At 40.8% G+C, this 16,423-nt stretch overlaps 1 protein-coding gene across 4 annotated transcripts in view; it reads right to left on the bottom strand.

Annotated features, from left to right (window-relative positions):
- ANKRD6 (ankyrin repeat domain 6) overlaps window positions 1-16,423 on the bottom strand; it is an 86,542-nt gene that overhangs the window by 38,896 nt on the left and 31,223 nt on the right. For 3 of the 4 annotated variants that reach the window (XM_063389641.1, XM_063389640.1, XM_063389644.1), the window contains exon 3: window positions 4,637-4,779. The exons of the other annotated variant lie outside the window; for it this stretch is intronic. The gene's annotated coding sequence lies outside the window, so the exon portion shown is untranslated. The remainder of the gene's footprint in view (window positions 1-4,636; window positions 4,780-16,423) is intronic. 4 annotated transcript variants of the gene reach the window in all.

Here is a 16,423-nt window from a genome sequence, read left to right as displayed (position 1 = left end):
GCATGTCCTCTGCTGCGAGGATTCAGATTATCTTTAGCATGGACACTATCTGTCATTCAGTTTGGGAACCCTTCTGCTGCCATGTCAGAGTGCTGGTGCAGAGGTCTCCTCCTGCCCATGTACCTGAACCCTCCTCCCTGCTAGCACAAGCAGCCCCACACCCTCCCAGACAGCATATAACAGTAACTCAGGTTAATACTGCAAAAGACATTCCAGAAATATTCAAGAAAAAGCTAATTCCTACACTTACAGATTTTTTTTTCAAGGCCAGAAAACAGTAATCTAATGCCAACCACCACCAAGGCACGAACTCCTATTTGAGCTAGATCCTATCTTTTATACACACTATTAAAGATGTGCAATGATCACGAAATGCTCTGGCTGACAGAGCAGAGAAGAAAAGAACACATTTACCAGCTTCAAAATATTTTTCAGTTGGCAAAAGAGCACTGGAGATGTTCCTCCTCTTCAAGAAAAACATGACTTCAGAGCTGCCAGCAGCGATGACGCAGCCCCTCCTGTACCCTCACAGCTGATGTCTTGGGAGAGCACTGGGAGATGCAGTGAGGTAGGTGGACCAGTGCCATCCAGTTCAGCACTGAATCTTGGAGACAATGTGAGTACACGAGATGTTTGGATATTGGCACAATATTCCTTAATATTGCTAGGCTTCTGGCCTGAGAGCAAGAGTCTGGCAGGCAGTGCGTCAATTAAAAGCTTAACAAGGCTCAAGCTGGAAGTCAGTGGATGAAATCTTAGGGATGGAGTGGCCAGGGTGGGAGAAAGGTGTATTCAGACAAGCATGGCTGGAAGTGCTGAGTATGCCCACCGTAACCCCCAGAGAGGTGTGTGCCCCTGTCATGGTGCACACCATTACCATCAGGAGATCACAATTTTTCCAGTTGCCTCCCACCACAGGGTACTGCAACAGCAAGAGGAAGCACAAATATCCAGGGATTTGGCACACCCTGGAAAATGGGCAAATGAGAGAAACTGAACACAGTAGAGAAGCAGACATAGAGGTCACATTTTTTTGCATGGAATCACCCCACCAGTCAGCACAGCTAGGACAGTAGTTTGCATTTCCTAAACCCCTGCACTGAACCCTCAGTGCTGCTCTTGAGAAACTGGCTGTAACTCCCGAGAAAAAAAATTATTGAAGAGCTAAATTAGCTGCATCTGATTCACACAGGAAACCACTTTAGGAAAGATCCCAAACCTGCTGAATCTCTCAGGGAGCTCTGACCTCAGCAGACTTTGGAAGACACCTGAAAGAACTGGGGTGCAACTTTAAATCATCTCTGAGGAGATCCTAGTAAGGAGGAAAGTGTAGGTTTAGGGACTTTGTCCTATCCTATCCACGAGTTTGAGCCAAAGACAGCAAAGACTCTCTGAGGCAGAGCAGAAAGCCTCTATGCTGCACACTTCCTGTGGTGCTCAGTGTTTTGGATTACACACCAGCAGCTGAAGGAGACAAAGCTTTTCTTCTTGAGACCATGGGCTCAATTCTGCTTTGGCAGACAGGTCAGGTCAGCTACCAAAACTGCTGTTTCCTGGCAGTGCAGGATTATGCACAACACCCACAGAAGGTCTCTACTCCAATTCCAGAGCAAAGATGTTCATAAATGACAAAAAGATTCCAACACATATGAAAGGGTACATTTGTCGGCTGTCTCAGCAAATAGATTAGAATACCATGTGAAGGCATGTAAAGGCACAGAAACTGGGGCAATGAACAGAGATTTCCATACTGTCAGTGTTGTGCTCCAGAGAATAACACTCTCTTCCCTATAAAATAAGCTGGTTTATCAAAATGATACCTAATATTTATCTACTGTATTGACAAACATAATGAAGCATGAAAGATTACTGTAGAGGATCCCTGTCCCCTTCTCTTCTTCCATTTCCTTCACTGCTTCCTGTTCTAGATAAAACACTGGAGGTTTTTTTTCCACTCCCCTCTAGATAACTTATTCCAGCTCTCTGCTCGTTCATCCCCTGATGTAGCTCTTTTAAGGCTTGGTAGTCAAAACTATGCAGAATATTTGCAGAGGGCTTTCGATGTGAGAAGCCCTAAAGTGCAACCTGGTTACAAGGAAAGAAATACTGAGAAGAATATGTGTGCTGAATGACAAAATGCCTGCTGGACTGTGAGCCTGGAAGCCAGCAACATCCTTGAGAAGTACAGTCAGCATCTGTCAAGGGCAGCTGGGTGTCCAGAAAACAGAGGCATCCTGAGATACTATCAAGAAGTACAAAACCAAGGAACTTACCAGTTCTGAAAAGGTGAAGGAAGTGGGAAAGGTGGAAAAAGGGGAAAACATCCTGACAAAATAAAGTTCATCAGCTGCCATTGGCTGTTCTAACTGCAAGAACAGGAAACAGTGGTCTGAGATGTGAGAGATCATCATCATCATCATCATCATCATCATCATCATCATCATCATCATCATCATCATCATCATCTACTGGTTCTCCCAGCTGAAAAACAGAAATTAACAGCACCTCTTGGCTGCTGAGATGAGTGTTGTACACCTTCTAATGTCTCTGGGCCATGGAAAGGACTCACTTTTTACCCAAACTGGAGCTTTGTCCTCTGGTTATTTCCTGCACTGCTTGTGGTTTTCCCACACAGGTTGAGCTCGCTACACAAACTTTCCAGAAGATCTTCTAGACAAAACTCTTCAGCCCTCATTAGGGATGTCTGGCTGACTCCCAGCTTCATGACAAGTCTCATCATTGATGTGAGATTCTGCCTGTTACTTTACTGGTCTTCCCCTGGGACCACTTCTGTATTACAGAAGCCCTGAAAACCCCCATGTGGTTGAAATCTTCTTACTCCTGTAGGCCACTTAACACTTCAGGTCATGACAACCACCAGTTAATTCCCTCTGATCTCCTCTACAGATGAATTTCTGCATCCCAGAGCCCTCGAGCTGGGCTTTGCCTTTCTTTGCAACTGCATCAGACAGATCAAATTCACTTCCCAGCACACTCCACACTCTCAGACTTATATCTGCATCTTAAATAGTATTTCTCTGCCTTGTAGGAATCAGAGATCCGTTCTTACAGTGTAGTGCTTGGCACTCAACTCAGCAGTTTAATCCTCTTGATTTTGGACCTAGTGGAGCTAAATCCCTGTGGATTTCCTCTCCTTTTGAAGTTCTTGCATTTCCTCCCTATTCCATCCTCCCACACTGCTTAGAGGTCCTTTCTGTCCCACCACCCCACTTGTGAATTGAGGGTTAAATGCTGTTTCTATTCTTCATAAGCTGGGAGGAACTAAAAGGAACACAGTTGAGTGTGATGAGCCCAGTGGTCGTGTTTTAACACTCATTTCTCTGTAGTTACACAAGCAGGAGGGGCAGAAGCAGTAATAACCTGCAGAACCAAAACCCACAAACATTTCAGGCAGCAACAGAGAATGTATCTACCTAGAAACCCTTTTATATTGTATTAAAGGATTGTTACATTCTGTTTTACAACATGCTGCAGTTCCCTCAGGAATAAAGCAATTACTTTCATTAGCAGCAACCCACAATACAAAGTACCTAAATATAATAAATATCTAAATATTTGAGAAAAACAAGTCTGGAATAAAAGGAATAAAAATAACTTTAAAAATAAAATTAAAAAATAAGGTGTTTTGCACACATTCTATGGGCTGTATGCATCACATTAGATTACATTTTTTGTCGCTTTAATGTATTGTGCTATGAACTTGAAGATATCTTCATGCCATTGGCATGGCTCATCTTGCTTTCATGTTGGCTTGCAAGGGTGACAGTAGAGAGCTGTGCAGGGTTTATCTCAATGGAAAAATCTCTGGTGAGACCAGAAGGTGCACTGGTAATATCATGATAATGAGGGATGCTTTACAAGGGAAAAGACCCTCCTTGGACACTGACAGTTAATAGTTCTCAAACAACTCACTCACCTCTTCAACAAGAGGTGTCCATCATGGAAGCTGAGGACAGTGGGACCAAAGAGCTGGAGTAACCATCTGAAGCAAGCACTCTAACTTACCATGGGAAAACACTCAGATTGGAAAAGAAATGCAAAAATGAACCGGTGCAGAAAGTATCAGCAAATCTGAGTAATGACTTATCTTCTGCATGGACTTCAGAAATCACCTTACACTCTTGGGTCTAATTTTCTCAGCCTTAGCCAGTGATCCCCAAGACCAGCTAGCCCTCCACCACTGAGAGGGCCTTGTTTTCCAGAAACAATGAAACGCTTTAGTGCATGGAAAGGCCCTCCTTGTGCAGAGGATGGGGCTTCCTACGGAGACAGTCTGTGACTTTGTCTTGAAGAATTAAAGCTAGCTAAACTAGCCTCCTGCTTAGGGAAATCCCATTTCAGTCGTGTGTTTGATAGTCCCTGAGCCACTGGTCCTCAAAAATGCAGCTCAACAGAGGTGTACAAGGACAGCACAGGAGGCAAGGAACTACACCACCCCAAAGAACACAGCAGTGTGACATAAATACCATAACCCAGTGCCACAGGCTCAGTCCAAGCTCTTCACAATCCCTAGCTACCCAAGAACTGGAATGCATTTCTAAAAGGCAAATCCATGTCATTATTTTTATACATTTTAGACAAAAATTCTGAAAGGTCACACTTGTTTTTTACTCACTCTTAAAGATCTATGGTACAGTTTTTTCTGATGAACATTTCATAGCTGTGTCTTGCAAAGCAACCTCTGGAGAAGGACTATGGGGATGCCAGCTTCAGTCTTTCCCAGGGTTGACGACAGCAGCAAGTCTCTGTACACTGCTCCTGAGTGAGGAGAAACACATCATAAATGGAGCATCACAGCAGACTGAGAAACACAGAAAGTTAATGTGTTTTCTGCAGCACTCAGCTGCCTGCATTCACCTGGGCAAACCCTGGCATTTCCTCCTGAGGTTTATACACCCACTTCCCACTATAAACAAGTTTGAACCACAGCTCTCCAGTTTGGTTCCCATTAACTGAAAATTAACTGACCGCTGAAAATAAAATTGTGCAGCTCTCACTGTTTTGCAAGGATAAGGAAAATGCAACCTTCATTTCTTCCCAGAAATCACATGACAAATCAATAAAATCGGGAAAGGGAAAAGTTCACAACAGTGTTCACGAATGATGGAAGTCACTTGGCCTGCATGAACTTTTGAGAACTGAAAACTGCTAAGGATAAATAATCTCTCTTGATCTCTGAAGCAGAAATCATTGCTGAAATGCCAGTTCAGTGACTTCAATTAGAAAATGCTGTTGGAAGACCTTACCATCCCTCTTTCCTACTAATTAAAATCACCACATAATTTAGCTGCTTTTGCTATCCTTTTTCCTAATACATTTGGATCAGCAGATGTGTTTAAGTACAAAAACCACCTGATAATACATAAAGGCATTGAAAAACTAAGCACTAGTTATGTCTGTGACTTGACCTTTTAGTACTGTTTTGCTGACTATTTTGTCATTGACAATGTCACTGTCTTGTGAATACACTTTGCTGTTTCATTTTAATTGGAAATACCAATTGAGATATAAAGAACCAAATAAATAAATTGTATTTAAACTACAGGTAGACTATCAACAGTCATGTTCAAGGTGATGTGCAAAAAGACATAGCCTAAAGTGAGAATCGAGAAATGGAACTTGGAGAGACATCTCCAGAGCTCATCCCTTCTTACAGCTTGGATGAACTCCTATGCCAATTCTACTATGTTTAGGAATAAATGGTGTACTCTGAAAACAGGTTCCTAAAATGTCTCAGAGGTGGTACAAGTTCCATTGGTTATGTGCTGTGACAATTTCTTGTAGGAATTGGAAAAACAGAATGTTCTTTTTTTAAAGAAAAAAATAAAACACAAACAAACCAGAAATATTCACCCAGAAATGTAATTAAGTCTATTTCAAGATAATTTGATTAGCTGTATCATTCCGTTTACCTCACCAGGTTCATCAGGAATAGCCAGTGTGATTTCACTTGGGTATATTATCTTTTATCTATACACTTTGAAAACTGTATACTAACAGAAGTAACTCCACATCAATACAAACAGTCTGTCTGGCAAATAGTGTCTACAGTATGAAATTAACATAACATGCTGCTAATTTACACATTGCTTGTTCAAGACTACTGTCTTGGGTTATGTAACCAAAATAAAGTGTAGTCTACTTCACCTGTTGAAACCAGTTGGAGAGATGTTTTTTTTCCTTTATATCCTGTAACTCCAGGGGGGAGGGGGGCAGATGCCTTCTGATAATAGGCAGCTGTTAAAACCACATGGGGCAGTGTTTCTTATCTCTTCCACTACTGTTCACCCTGGGGGGGGGGGGGGGGGGGGGGAGGGGGGGAATATCTTCTGTTAATGGGCCATTAAGGCTCACCAGTGACATGACACATTACACCATCCCATTGTGAGATGCACCACCCAGTGGGGAGGAGCCAACTGTTCCTACCAAGATAAAAACTGAGCTGTAGGAACACCAAGCAACTTGTTTTCCACTGGATTCCTGGAGGAAGACCGGACCCATCTCACCACCACTACAGGATCATCTCTACTCCAACAGAACCACATCTGTCACTCCAGGAGGACTTATTTGGACTGCTTCCAACACCCTGGCCGACAGGGTGTTGGGTTGTATTCCTGACTCTGTGAGGGTTTTCTAGGACTTTTGTTTGTTTGCTTGCTTGGTTGGTTTTTTTTATTACTGCATTTGCATTTTTAATATTCCTAGTAAAGAACTGTTACTCCTATTCCCATATTTTTGCCTGAAAGCTCCTAATTTCAAAATTGTAATGATTTAAAGGGAGGGGTTTTACATTCTCCATTCCAAGGGAAACTCCAGTTTTCCCTGACAGATACCTGCCTTTCCAAACTAAGACAACTACACACAATCTGAAACTCGGTTCAAAGAAAACGGTCTGAAAGGTGAAATAGATCCCTGTTCTGTATTTGTAAGGAAAATCAAGCAGCAGCAATTGGACAGAGCGGCAGAGAGTGTAGGAAGGATCCAGCAGCAATGCTGTGAACAGTTTAAGAGATCAGGCATGCTATCCAATGTCTTGTATAAGATCAGAGAACAAAAGCATGGGCAGGATTTCAAGAACATCAGGGACTGCAGACAGATGACAGCTGATGTGAGGCTGAGGAGGAAGTGCGCATTGTAACCTTTGATGAAGAAAGGTCAGGAAATGCGCAGAATGAAATGCACAAAGCTGGACTGGAAAAGTCACTGTACCACCAACAACTACTGACATCACACTGAGCAATAAAGGGAGAATTGCAGAAGGGATCTAGAAGAGCAAATGTAACAGATGGTCTGGGTTTTTTTTGTGCTGGAAGAAGTTCAGATGAGCTTATGGTGCTTGCAAAACCAGAGGAACAAGACATGAAGGTGGATACTAAGAGAAGAGATGAAAAAACAATGAAATGGTCTGAGATTGTACGTGATCATCAGGGCAAGTGGAGGGGTTAGCAAAGGAGGGCAGGCAAAGAACTTCTGCCTTTGCTGAAGAATGAAAGGCTCGTAAGAAAGGAGAAGAGAGTACAAGCAATGAAAAAGCTTCTTTTGCCAGTATTCTCTTCAAAACAATTGCTGAGTTCCTACACTGAGAGAGAACTGGAGGGACAAAAAAGGAAATCTCCCAGGGACAAGTCCATGCTGTCAAAAACATCACTGGGGCTGTATAGTAAATAATTATAATAAATTACTACTTCTTTATAAACGGTCATATTTGCTTAGTGCACATGATTTAAGAAATACACAGGTATTTCCCAAAATACACTCCAGTCCATTTAGGAGGATGTATTTCAAATTTTCTTTAAGTGGGAATAGAAAGTTTATATACTCCTCGCTTTTGTACCAGTCATGCAAGTCTTTGTTAATAAAGATTGTGAACAGTTTTTTCCCCCTCCTCGCCATATTTGATGTATGCACAAATCATTTAAAAAACCAACACTGTAACTGTGATACATAAGGGAGCCAATTTAATCCTGGAGATCAGCAACAAAACTTTAATTATCCACAGTAAGACGAGAATACAAAAGAAAGCATGACTCTAAAACACTAATAAAGCTGTCCTCATCTTTGAACTGCTGCTATGAGTGTTAAGCATTTCACTTTAGATTAAACATTACATTCATTCAATGTGCAGTGTTCCTATGCACACAGAAAAACACGCAAAGCTGTACAAACCTGGTTTTAGCCAAACCCATCATTTTTCCTGCATATTAAGTATATTTTAGCAGCATAAATATTAGTTATTATATTGTATAAGAGCAATTGTTCCTCTCTAGAACCATCAATTAAATATGTTCATATACATCAGTTAAATGTTCATATACTTACATTCAATTAAAAAATGCAAAGCACCTATTTCAGTACCTTTGAAATATAAGTATGTTGAGCTCCACCATTCACCTGGTGTACCTGGCAAAGTATTTTAAGTGATGTTGGAAAATACGAGTCATAATGCAAAGACTGACAAGGCTAGACAATGTTGATACTGATGCTGTAATTATTATTTAGGTTTTAAACTTCTAAATCCAAGGGAGACAGGTTTGGTTTAACAGTTTGTCAACAGGACTATATCTTCAAAAATCAGTTGTTCACTGAGAGATGATGTTTTTTCCTCAATACTGAGACTGAATAAGGTAGGGTACATATTTTTCACAGTTTATCAATCAATCATCATCATCATTGATGATGATGACAAACCCTGTGTTGTTAAAGCCAACCTGAAATCCTCGTGAAACACTTTTATTTCCTAATGGTGCAAAATCTTTGGTCTGCCATGTTAGAGAAACAGAAGAAGAGAAAAATTCCTGAAAAAAAGCCAGTCTTACTAAGAAATTAGGTGCAATTAAAGCCTTCCACACATTAGCCATAAAAACCAGACAAAAAATTACAGCACACATAGCAGCAATTTTTTCAAACTGAATATTGGATTGATTGTACAAACCTGTCCTACTGCAGGGAGGCAAAAGAGACCTGGCACTGTGCTTTATAATATATTTGAGGAACAGCAATCATAAGGGGTAGTGTGTAGACATTCACAGACGGTGCTTGTATTTTGTTATTAACCAAGTCGCTCCAAGCTCTGGATGAAAGCAGAAACAGATGTTCTGTTTTCTTTGAGACTTTTCTGCAAGTCCTGCCCAGTGGGGACATGTCTGTCTCTGGCTGCACACACTGCAGAGCTGCACTCTGATACCTCCCTGAGAGCTTGAACCAAGAAAACATGATTTGCCTGTGCAAAACTGAGTAGAAAAAAAATTATAGAATTAGCTGGGCTAGGTTTAGCACAGTGTACTGGATGGTGAGTGTCTGAAGGGTGTTCAATAATGTGCATTATCAGGGCATGATACACTAAATTTCTTTCAAGATAACTGGACTTCACTATTAGTGCAAAAAAGCTGGACTGGGTGATGTTGCAGCAGCCCTCAGTAATGGCAGTAAATAGAGAGCACAATAAGAACCCTTCTCACACCAGAGCATAGCAGAGAGACAGAGTCTGTCCAAAGAGCCACTGTCATAGCTCATACCTGTTTTCATGCAGCAACATCCAGAGGGGGGAGATGGTAATTGGGTCTCTTTGTTCATTCAGTTCTTAATCTCTCTGTTGAGACTGACAACGGGGGAGACCATTAGTGTCAGCTCTGCTGAGACTTTCTGTTATTAAGGCTACTTAAGCTTTTCCAAGTAAATTGCATGTGTCAAACTAACAGCACACAGTGATGGGCAAAAAAAGGCCATTACACAACTGCTCTCCCTTTCTATTGATCCACCCAGGTGCAAGGGGGAAGGGAAAGACAAAACCCTGGAGACTTCAGCCAGTTCTCTGCAATTCCTTGCTCCTCCCACTCATTATTTTACACTATTTACAGGCAACACATTAGTAATTCCCTCCACTTCTTTCTCTAACAGGAGGGTAACAACTGAACACACAAGTCCCTCACAAAGCTTTGCAATAGTCACCATGCTGGATACACTTTGCTGGATAACTTAAATCTTTAAAAGGTTTTGGTTTAGATTAGCTAAATTTCCTTCTACCGTGGATGAAGAAAGGCAAACAACTGTAATGCAGGCACAGAAGCGCCCCAGCTTCCTTCTTGCACAGTCCTCTGACCACAAAGGGACAATCACCTCTAATTTTCACACACCTCTGCTTAGACAGTGCAAACCCCATATGTAACAACGACCTGGCCAACCTTCACAAGGTCTCCGTCTTCTTAGAGAAAGAGCTAAAAATTGTTTCTAGACTGTCTTCTGAAGTGTCATTATAGCCCTTAGTTCCCATCTGAGGCTACGGGATTCCCAGCACCTTTTAACCATCATTCATTTTGCTGTCATTAAAACACCAAAGCCATTCCTGGTGCCACGTTGACTATATCTAAACTTACATATGCAAAACCTTAAGTAGAAAATAAGTATGATCCTTGTTATATCACAGGGAATTTGCTGTTAACTTTGATGATTTCACTCCAACTCCTGATACCCAGAGAGCCACAAGGTTTGTTTTTGTTCATATTTACAAATGGCCTTAAATCTTTAGGGTACTTTTTTTGGATATTGGAATATTTAGTCCGTGGATCTTTATCTATAACACATCATGCTGAAGAATTCTTTCTGCTAGGTATAATGTTTGTCATTAAAATCCATGTAGGCTGTTTACGGGAAAAAGGGATTTCCATCTTGCAATACAACTCCAAAATATGAATTGTAGAAGGAACAGTTCTTAATTCAAGTATGGGTTCAATTGAACTATGGCATTTCTCCATTATATCTTACTTCCCTCTCTTTTGCTACTTCCTTTACTGTTTTTCAGAAGAAAATCAAATGAGAAAGGGGAGAAACAGTATAGGGGAAGTTTAAGCAGATAGAACTTAGTCCATTTAAAGTTAGGGATGCCAAATTCAGCTACCTGCAAAGCCTCTGTAGGGCACACACATTAAAACCAGATACCGTGACTGGCTGCATGGCAGAGGCACCAGAGAATCCTTCAGTTCTTGCAGGGAAACAAACCTTTGTATTTATGAACTTACTGGCTGTTATTTGCTCTCTGTTTGAAAGTTTCATGATGAGCACAAGTAGCCACGTCACTGTTTCATTAAGTACCCTGACATTTTTGCTGGATGTTTCAAAGAGATTTATGACCCTCCATCCAAAGGGGACAAAAAGAGAGGCAAAGATGAACAAAAGGCTCTGGAGCGCTATGACCGTGGGAATGAGGTGCCCTCCACATGAAAACAGAAGAGGTCTTTAGATAACAGAATGGACAGCCTATGAAATGTCACTTACTCAGCTTTCTCTAAAGATGGGGACTTATAGGACCACTGTGTGTAGGAATTAATTCAAACAAATGAACAGTCTGTTAGATTTTTCCTCTACAAGAATCTGATGGCCACATTGCCCCACCTCTGTCCCTCACCACCACCCTTCAGGAAAGACAATATCCACAGGTAGCCCAGACCCATTCTCTTCAATGACTGCACAGCATGCTTAAGGAGATAGAAACAGAAGGCCTCCCACATTAGGCACTTGATTCGCATATTCTGGACATCCTTTTGGAGGAAAAAAATGTCTCTTTCCATTCACTAGAAGAGAGTCCCAGGCGGACAGGTTGGTTTAAGAGTCAAATGTCCAAATTTGAATAGCCTGATGTTTCAACTAACACCTGAAAGACTTGGCAAAATGACCTGTTCACTTCTCTCACATTCATTCCAAATCATCATGTTTAAAATATATTAGCAAATACAGGAACTATTTTTCCTCACCTAATTTAAACTAAAAAGCGTACTTTTTGTGTATGTATGTGAGGGCACTAGATTAGTCCCATTTCAGTTTTTGATATTGAAACCCAAGTATGGGATTCAGCCTTGGTGGCAGTTCCCACTGTACTGCCCCTACCGACCATTTCCAGTCTCTCCACAAGAATCCAACTCTGAGCAGATGCACAGGTACACCTGGACAGGCAAGGCAGGTCTGTCAGAAGGCACACCCACTGTGCTGGCGACTGCATACCTGCTCAGCACACTGCTTGCTTCCCATCTGTGGCACAAACAAAAAGGGCAAAGGGTTCAAAATCAGCTAACACAACTGGATAGCTACAACCTGGATATCTGCAAAAAACCCTAAAAATATCCCAAATACTTTCTGCTTTATTTGTGCTCTTAAGAGTAAGCTCCAATAGAAATAGCAGAAACAAACAAACAAACAAACAGTCAGGAGTTGAAAGGAAAATGTTCAACATAATTATTTTCAAGGTCTTATTAATTATGTACACTCTGAATATATATTTCCATAATACAGTCAACAGCCATTATTTTTGTTAAGTCATTTATGCACATGAAAGAAAACCAGGAAACCCATACCACCATTTGATGTGAAGGTCTCCAACCACAACATGTGTTAGAAGTTTCATTCTAGAACTCTCACTAAATGTTTAAGGAAGCTTAAGGGAGATACTGTCTGATTCCTGTTCCCTACTTATCTGCACAGGAGGGTAATTTCCCTTTCACACAGAGACAAGGATGAAGCTCGACTTAGATGGTGTAATAGAAAATAACAGACAAATGTTTTTGCAGAATGAAAGAGAAAGGAAAAAAAAAAGTATCTCTGCAGTTTTGTCAGACTTTTTGGTTTCTGATAACAATCTAAACAAGTGCAGTGATTTTAGATGCCTACCAAAGCAGGACAAACTGCTTGGAATAAAGAAGCCAGGTACTGAGATGTACTCTAGTTCTCTCCTGTGTACTCAGGATTGCAGTGTGGCATGTAGTAATGAAGAAATTTGATTCTTTATTCAGCTGTAACATAAAACAATGGATATGATAAAAAATACTAAATAAAATTTCCTTGACAAGAGAGAACATATGGAATTTCTGAAAGTGATTTCATAAACAAAAACCACTAACTTAATAGCAAAGCAATTTAAATGTCCACATATTTCTCACAAATTAAGGTAAAAACTATTTGATTAGTCATCTTGTTGGTATCAAAAACAAGAAGGAAAATACTGCCTGAAAGTATTGCATAAGAGTATCTCATATCTGGGCTCTCATCTCATTAAGAGGGAGAAGTGCAGCAGCCAGAAGCTACCCAGGCTGTCACCAGCTGTAGTCCATGGCAGAGGAACTGGATGAGACCGAGGCAAAGCAGCACACTTGTAAACCCACCCCAGCCATAGAGAAAATAATTCCGCTCATCTAATCCCTACCAGCAGCTAAATGGACACCTGGCTGGGCTGATGTTTTGCCATTTCAACCCAGGAATAAAACCTCCCACAGAAAAAAACACATTTCACTCAGCTTCCCACCTTCTGAAGATGACCCAACATGCCCTGAGATTTTATGTCCAAAAGAAGATTCCTTAAGAGGTTTTTGGGCAGCAGATTTAACTGGCATGTAAGTGAGGCATTGGGAGGAACTGATTTAATTTTAAGAATTGATCTTACATGTGATTTTAAAAATGTGAATTGGCATCTCTGGTCATAAAGACACAATCACTTGCAACAAAATATAAACGTAACAGTAAAATTTGACAGTTCTACTTTTTAACCAAAAAAGTACTATATTTTCACAAATGTCTACTCAGTACAAAGAAAAGTATTGGAAAACAGTGAGTTGTTTGGTGTATTTTTATACCATATGACTGATACTTCCTAATATTTTTAGAGGGACTGATACTTCAATAATAATGGTAAAAAATAGTGGATTTAAAATAGTTTTATTATTTGTTCTGAACCACTTTAAACACCGGTTACAATTAAAAAAACCCCACATATAACATTTTTCTTTCTGATTGTTTCGGGGGTTGGTGCATTTAGAAGGTTAAGGTGTGTTTTTTGTAACTCTAAGTACCCACTGTATGTCAAAGTATACTTTGAAGAAATCTAGTACCAGCTCCACTTTGCTACACAATCTTAAAAACAACATTATTTAATAAGGTTTTGAAATCTTTCACACAGGACATATCAAGTAACTTTTGACACAGACAACAAATAAAATTCATATTAATGGAGCACACATATACTTGAAACATCTGATACGAAACAGTTAAAAGAACAACATTCATTAAAAGGTATTTCCAAATCAATTAAAAGACCTTCAAAAGGATAAAGATCAAAAAAGGAGTAGAAAGTGTTTCTCAAATGAAGCTGCACATGGCACAACAAACACCTGCATGCTCCAAAGCCAAAGTCCAATCAAGACACAAGAAAGCAAAGATCACAGTACTGGTGTCATGCCTGCTACTAATCACCTACTATGGAGCAAAACCATCCTCTCAACAGGAGGGAATAATAATAATAATGATAATAATGATGATAACAACAATAATAATAACTATATGTACATATTAAAAATATATATGTACATATGCCTCTATGTATCTATCTCTGCATGATAGATTCTCATTAGACACTTTGATCCAAGTACACAAGATACTCAAATTGCTACCTGCCAAGGTTTATGAGTGAATTACAGAGACTTCACTTCCTTGGTTTCCCTCAGAGCTGACAGTTCATCAGGGACGCCTTTGCGGAGAATGGGCTCCCCTGACGCTGTGGCGTCCCGAGAGCAGCGGCTCCTGTTCCTGAACGGTCTCTTCTTAGCACCTGGGGTGCCTCATGCCTTCCTAGCTTCCACCTGATTTCCAGAGAGGCCCACAGGGTGTTATTCCCCACTCTGCAACCCAGCAGAGGGAAGGGGGAGATGGAACCCTCTGTGCAGGATCAGTCAAGATTATATTTAACCCAGTTTGATCTTATGCTCCGTAATTTGGGCAACAAATTACTGGCTCCACTGAGGGTGGGGAAGAAGAGCACATGCCCCAGTGTGCCTGATCCTGCTCTAAGTAAACCGACTAATCCCCTTCTGAACTACTTGAGTCCTTCAGAGCAATTATTTTAGAAGACAGACAAGACATCAGTCAGTCTGTATTATCAACATTCAGACATTTCCATAAGGCTCTTGGACAACCTCTCAGCTATTTCTTTTGCGCCCTCACTGATAACCACCAAATGCACAGAGCTGCCTCTCAGGGTATGCAGGGTTGTGCACAGCTTTGAACATCTCCAGCACAGAGCCAGCAGTCCCTGGCTGCATCAGGTGGTCAGCACACAGAAACAGGACTCAGTGCAGAGACAGAGAGAAAGAGAGTTACAGGAAAATAAAAATAAAGAGCATTAGAGGTTCCTGATAAATCTACAAGATCATAAAAGCTGCAGAGACGAGAGACTTAAGCTGCTCTGCCTGTCAAAACCTCCTGTAGGGCTATGCTTCTAGGCAGGCAGACGAGAGGTGAACAGCTGCTACTCATCAAGCCTCAGCATCACCAACAGAGAGCAGGAGAGTAAAGACAAAGTTCAGATGTCAACTTAAATTCTGTTCTCAAACTTCAGTCCTTCCGTGTAACATTATATCATAAGAAACGGGAGCAAGCAGTTCATCTGCCAAAAGCTTGTCTAATTACCGCAAATCTGTTTGCTTCGCATTTCTTGAATTCCTTTGTCTTTGCCAGACAATTGACTATGGAATACTCCTTTCCTCAAAAAAGCACCGAAGCAGAATAAATAGAACAACTAATATAAACTGGCAGCTGTAAATTAATCTATATAGCAGGCAGTCTGGAAGGCTTTGTTCATCCCTACGGCTTTGTCGGCTACAAACCAGAGGAAACAAAAACAACCCCAAATACTCGTGCACATCCGCACACTGTTCATTAAACAGCAGCACTAATACTTAATCTCACCAGATTCCGGGATGGAACGAGCAGCCCAGCCTCAGTGGCTCAAGTGGTGTGCCAAACAAGAGCTGTTACAGCACTGGCACAATTGTCTGAAAAATAAGCAGCCTCACACGCCTGCACACACAAGGCAGCAAGCGAGTGAGTGCTTCCAGTGCTGCCTCAGTTCCTTCAAAGGCTCTCACACTTTTAAAACTGGTATCATTGGAGCCTGTAACAAACAGATTAGAGAGTAAATTTATGTTCTGTTTTTCCAAATTGACCCCTGTGCCCCCAATTTATATTCACGCATTCTTAAGGAAGAATTTTGAGCAATTATACCTATTTTTGTCGTATTTATTTTCTCATTCTTGTCAATTTAAAAGAAGCTGAACCTAAGAAAGAGGATGGAGTTTGCACAGTGAAACACCTTAATTTATCCCCTCTTTGGTAGGGAGAAGAAACCCACAGCTGCTCTGTAACAGCTAGTATAGCACTAGGTTATTAAGCATTTTATTCCTCAAACATATCTAAAACATGTTATCACTCTACAACTACAGAAAAATGTTTATAGAAACCTCTGATGAGCAGATTAATAACTATTTCGCACTGATCTGGGAATGAAAACATAAACAAAGAGGGCTGGCTCTAAATGTTTAATACATTCAGGTGATATTTGCCTCAGAGATACATTATCCAACATAAA

The sequence above is a fragment of the Prinia subflava genome, chromosome 2 (genome assembly GCF_021018805.1).
Source record: "Prinia subflava isolate CZ2003 ecotype Zambia chromosome 2, Cam_Psub_1.2, whole genome shotgun sequence".
Lineage (NCBI taxonomy): Eukaryota > Metazoa > Chordata > Aves > Passeriformes > Cisticolidae > Prinia > Prinia subflava.
This window is presented reverse-complemented; position numbering and strand designations above follow the sequence as displayed.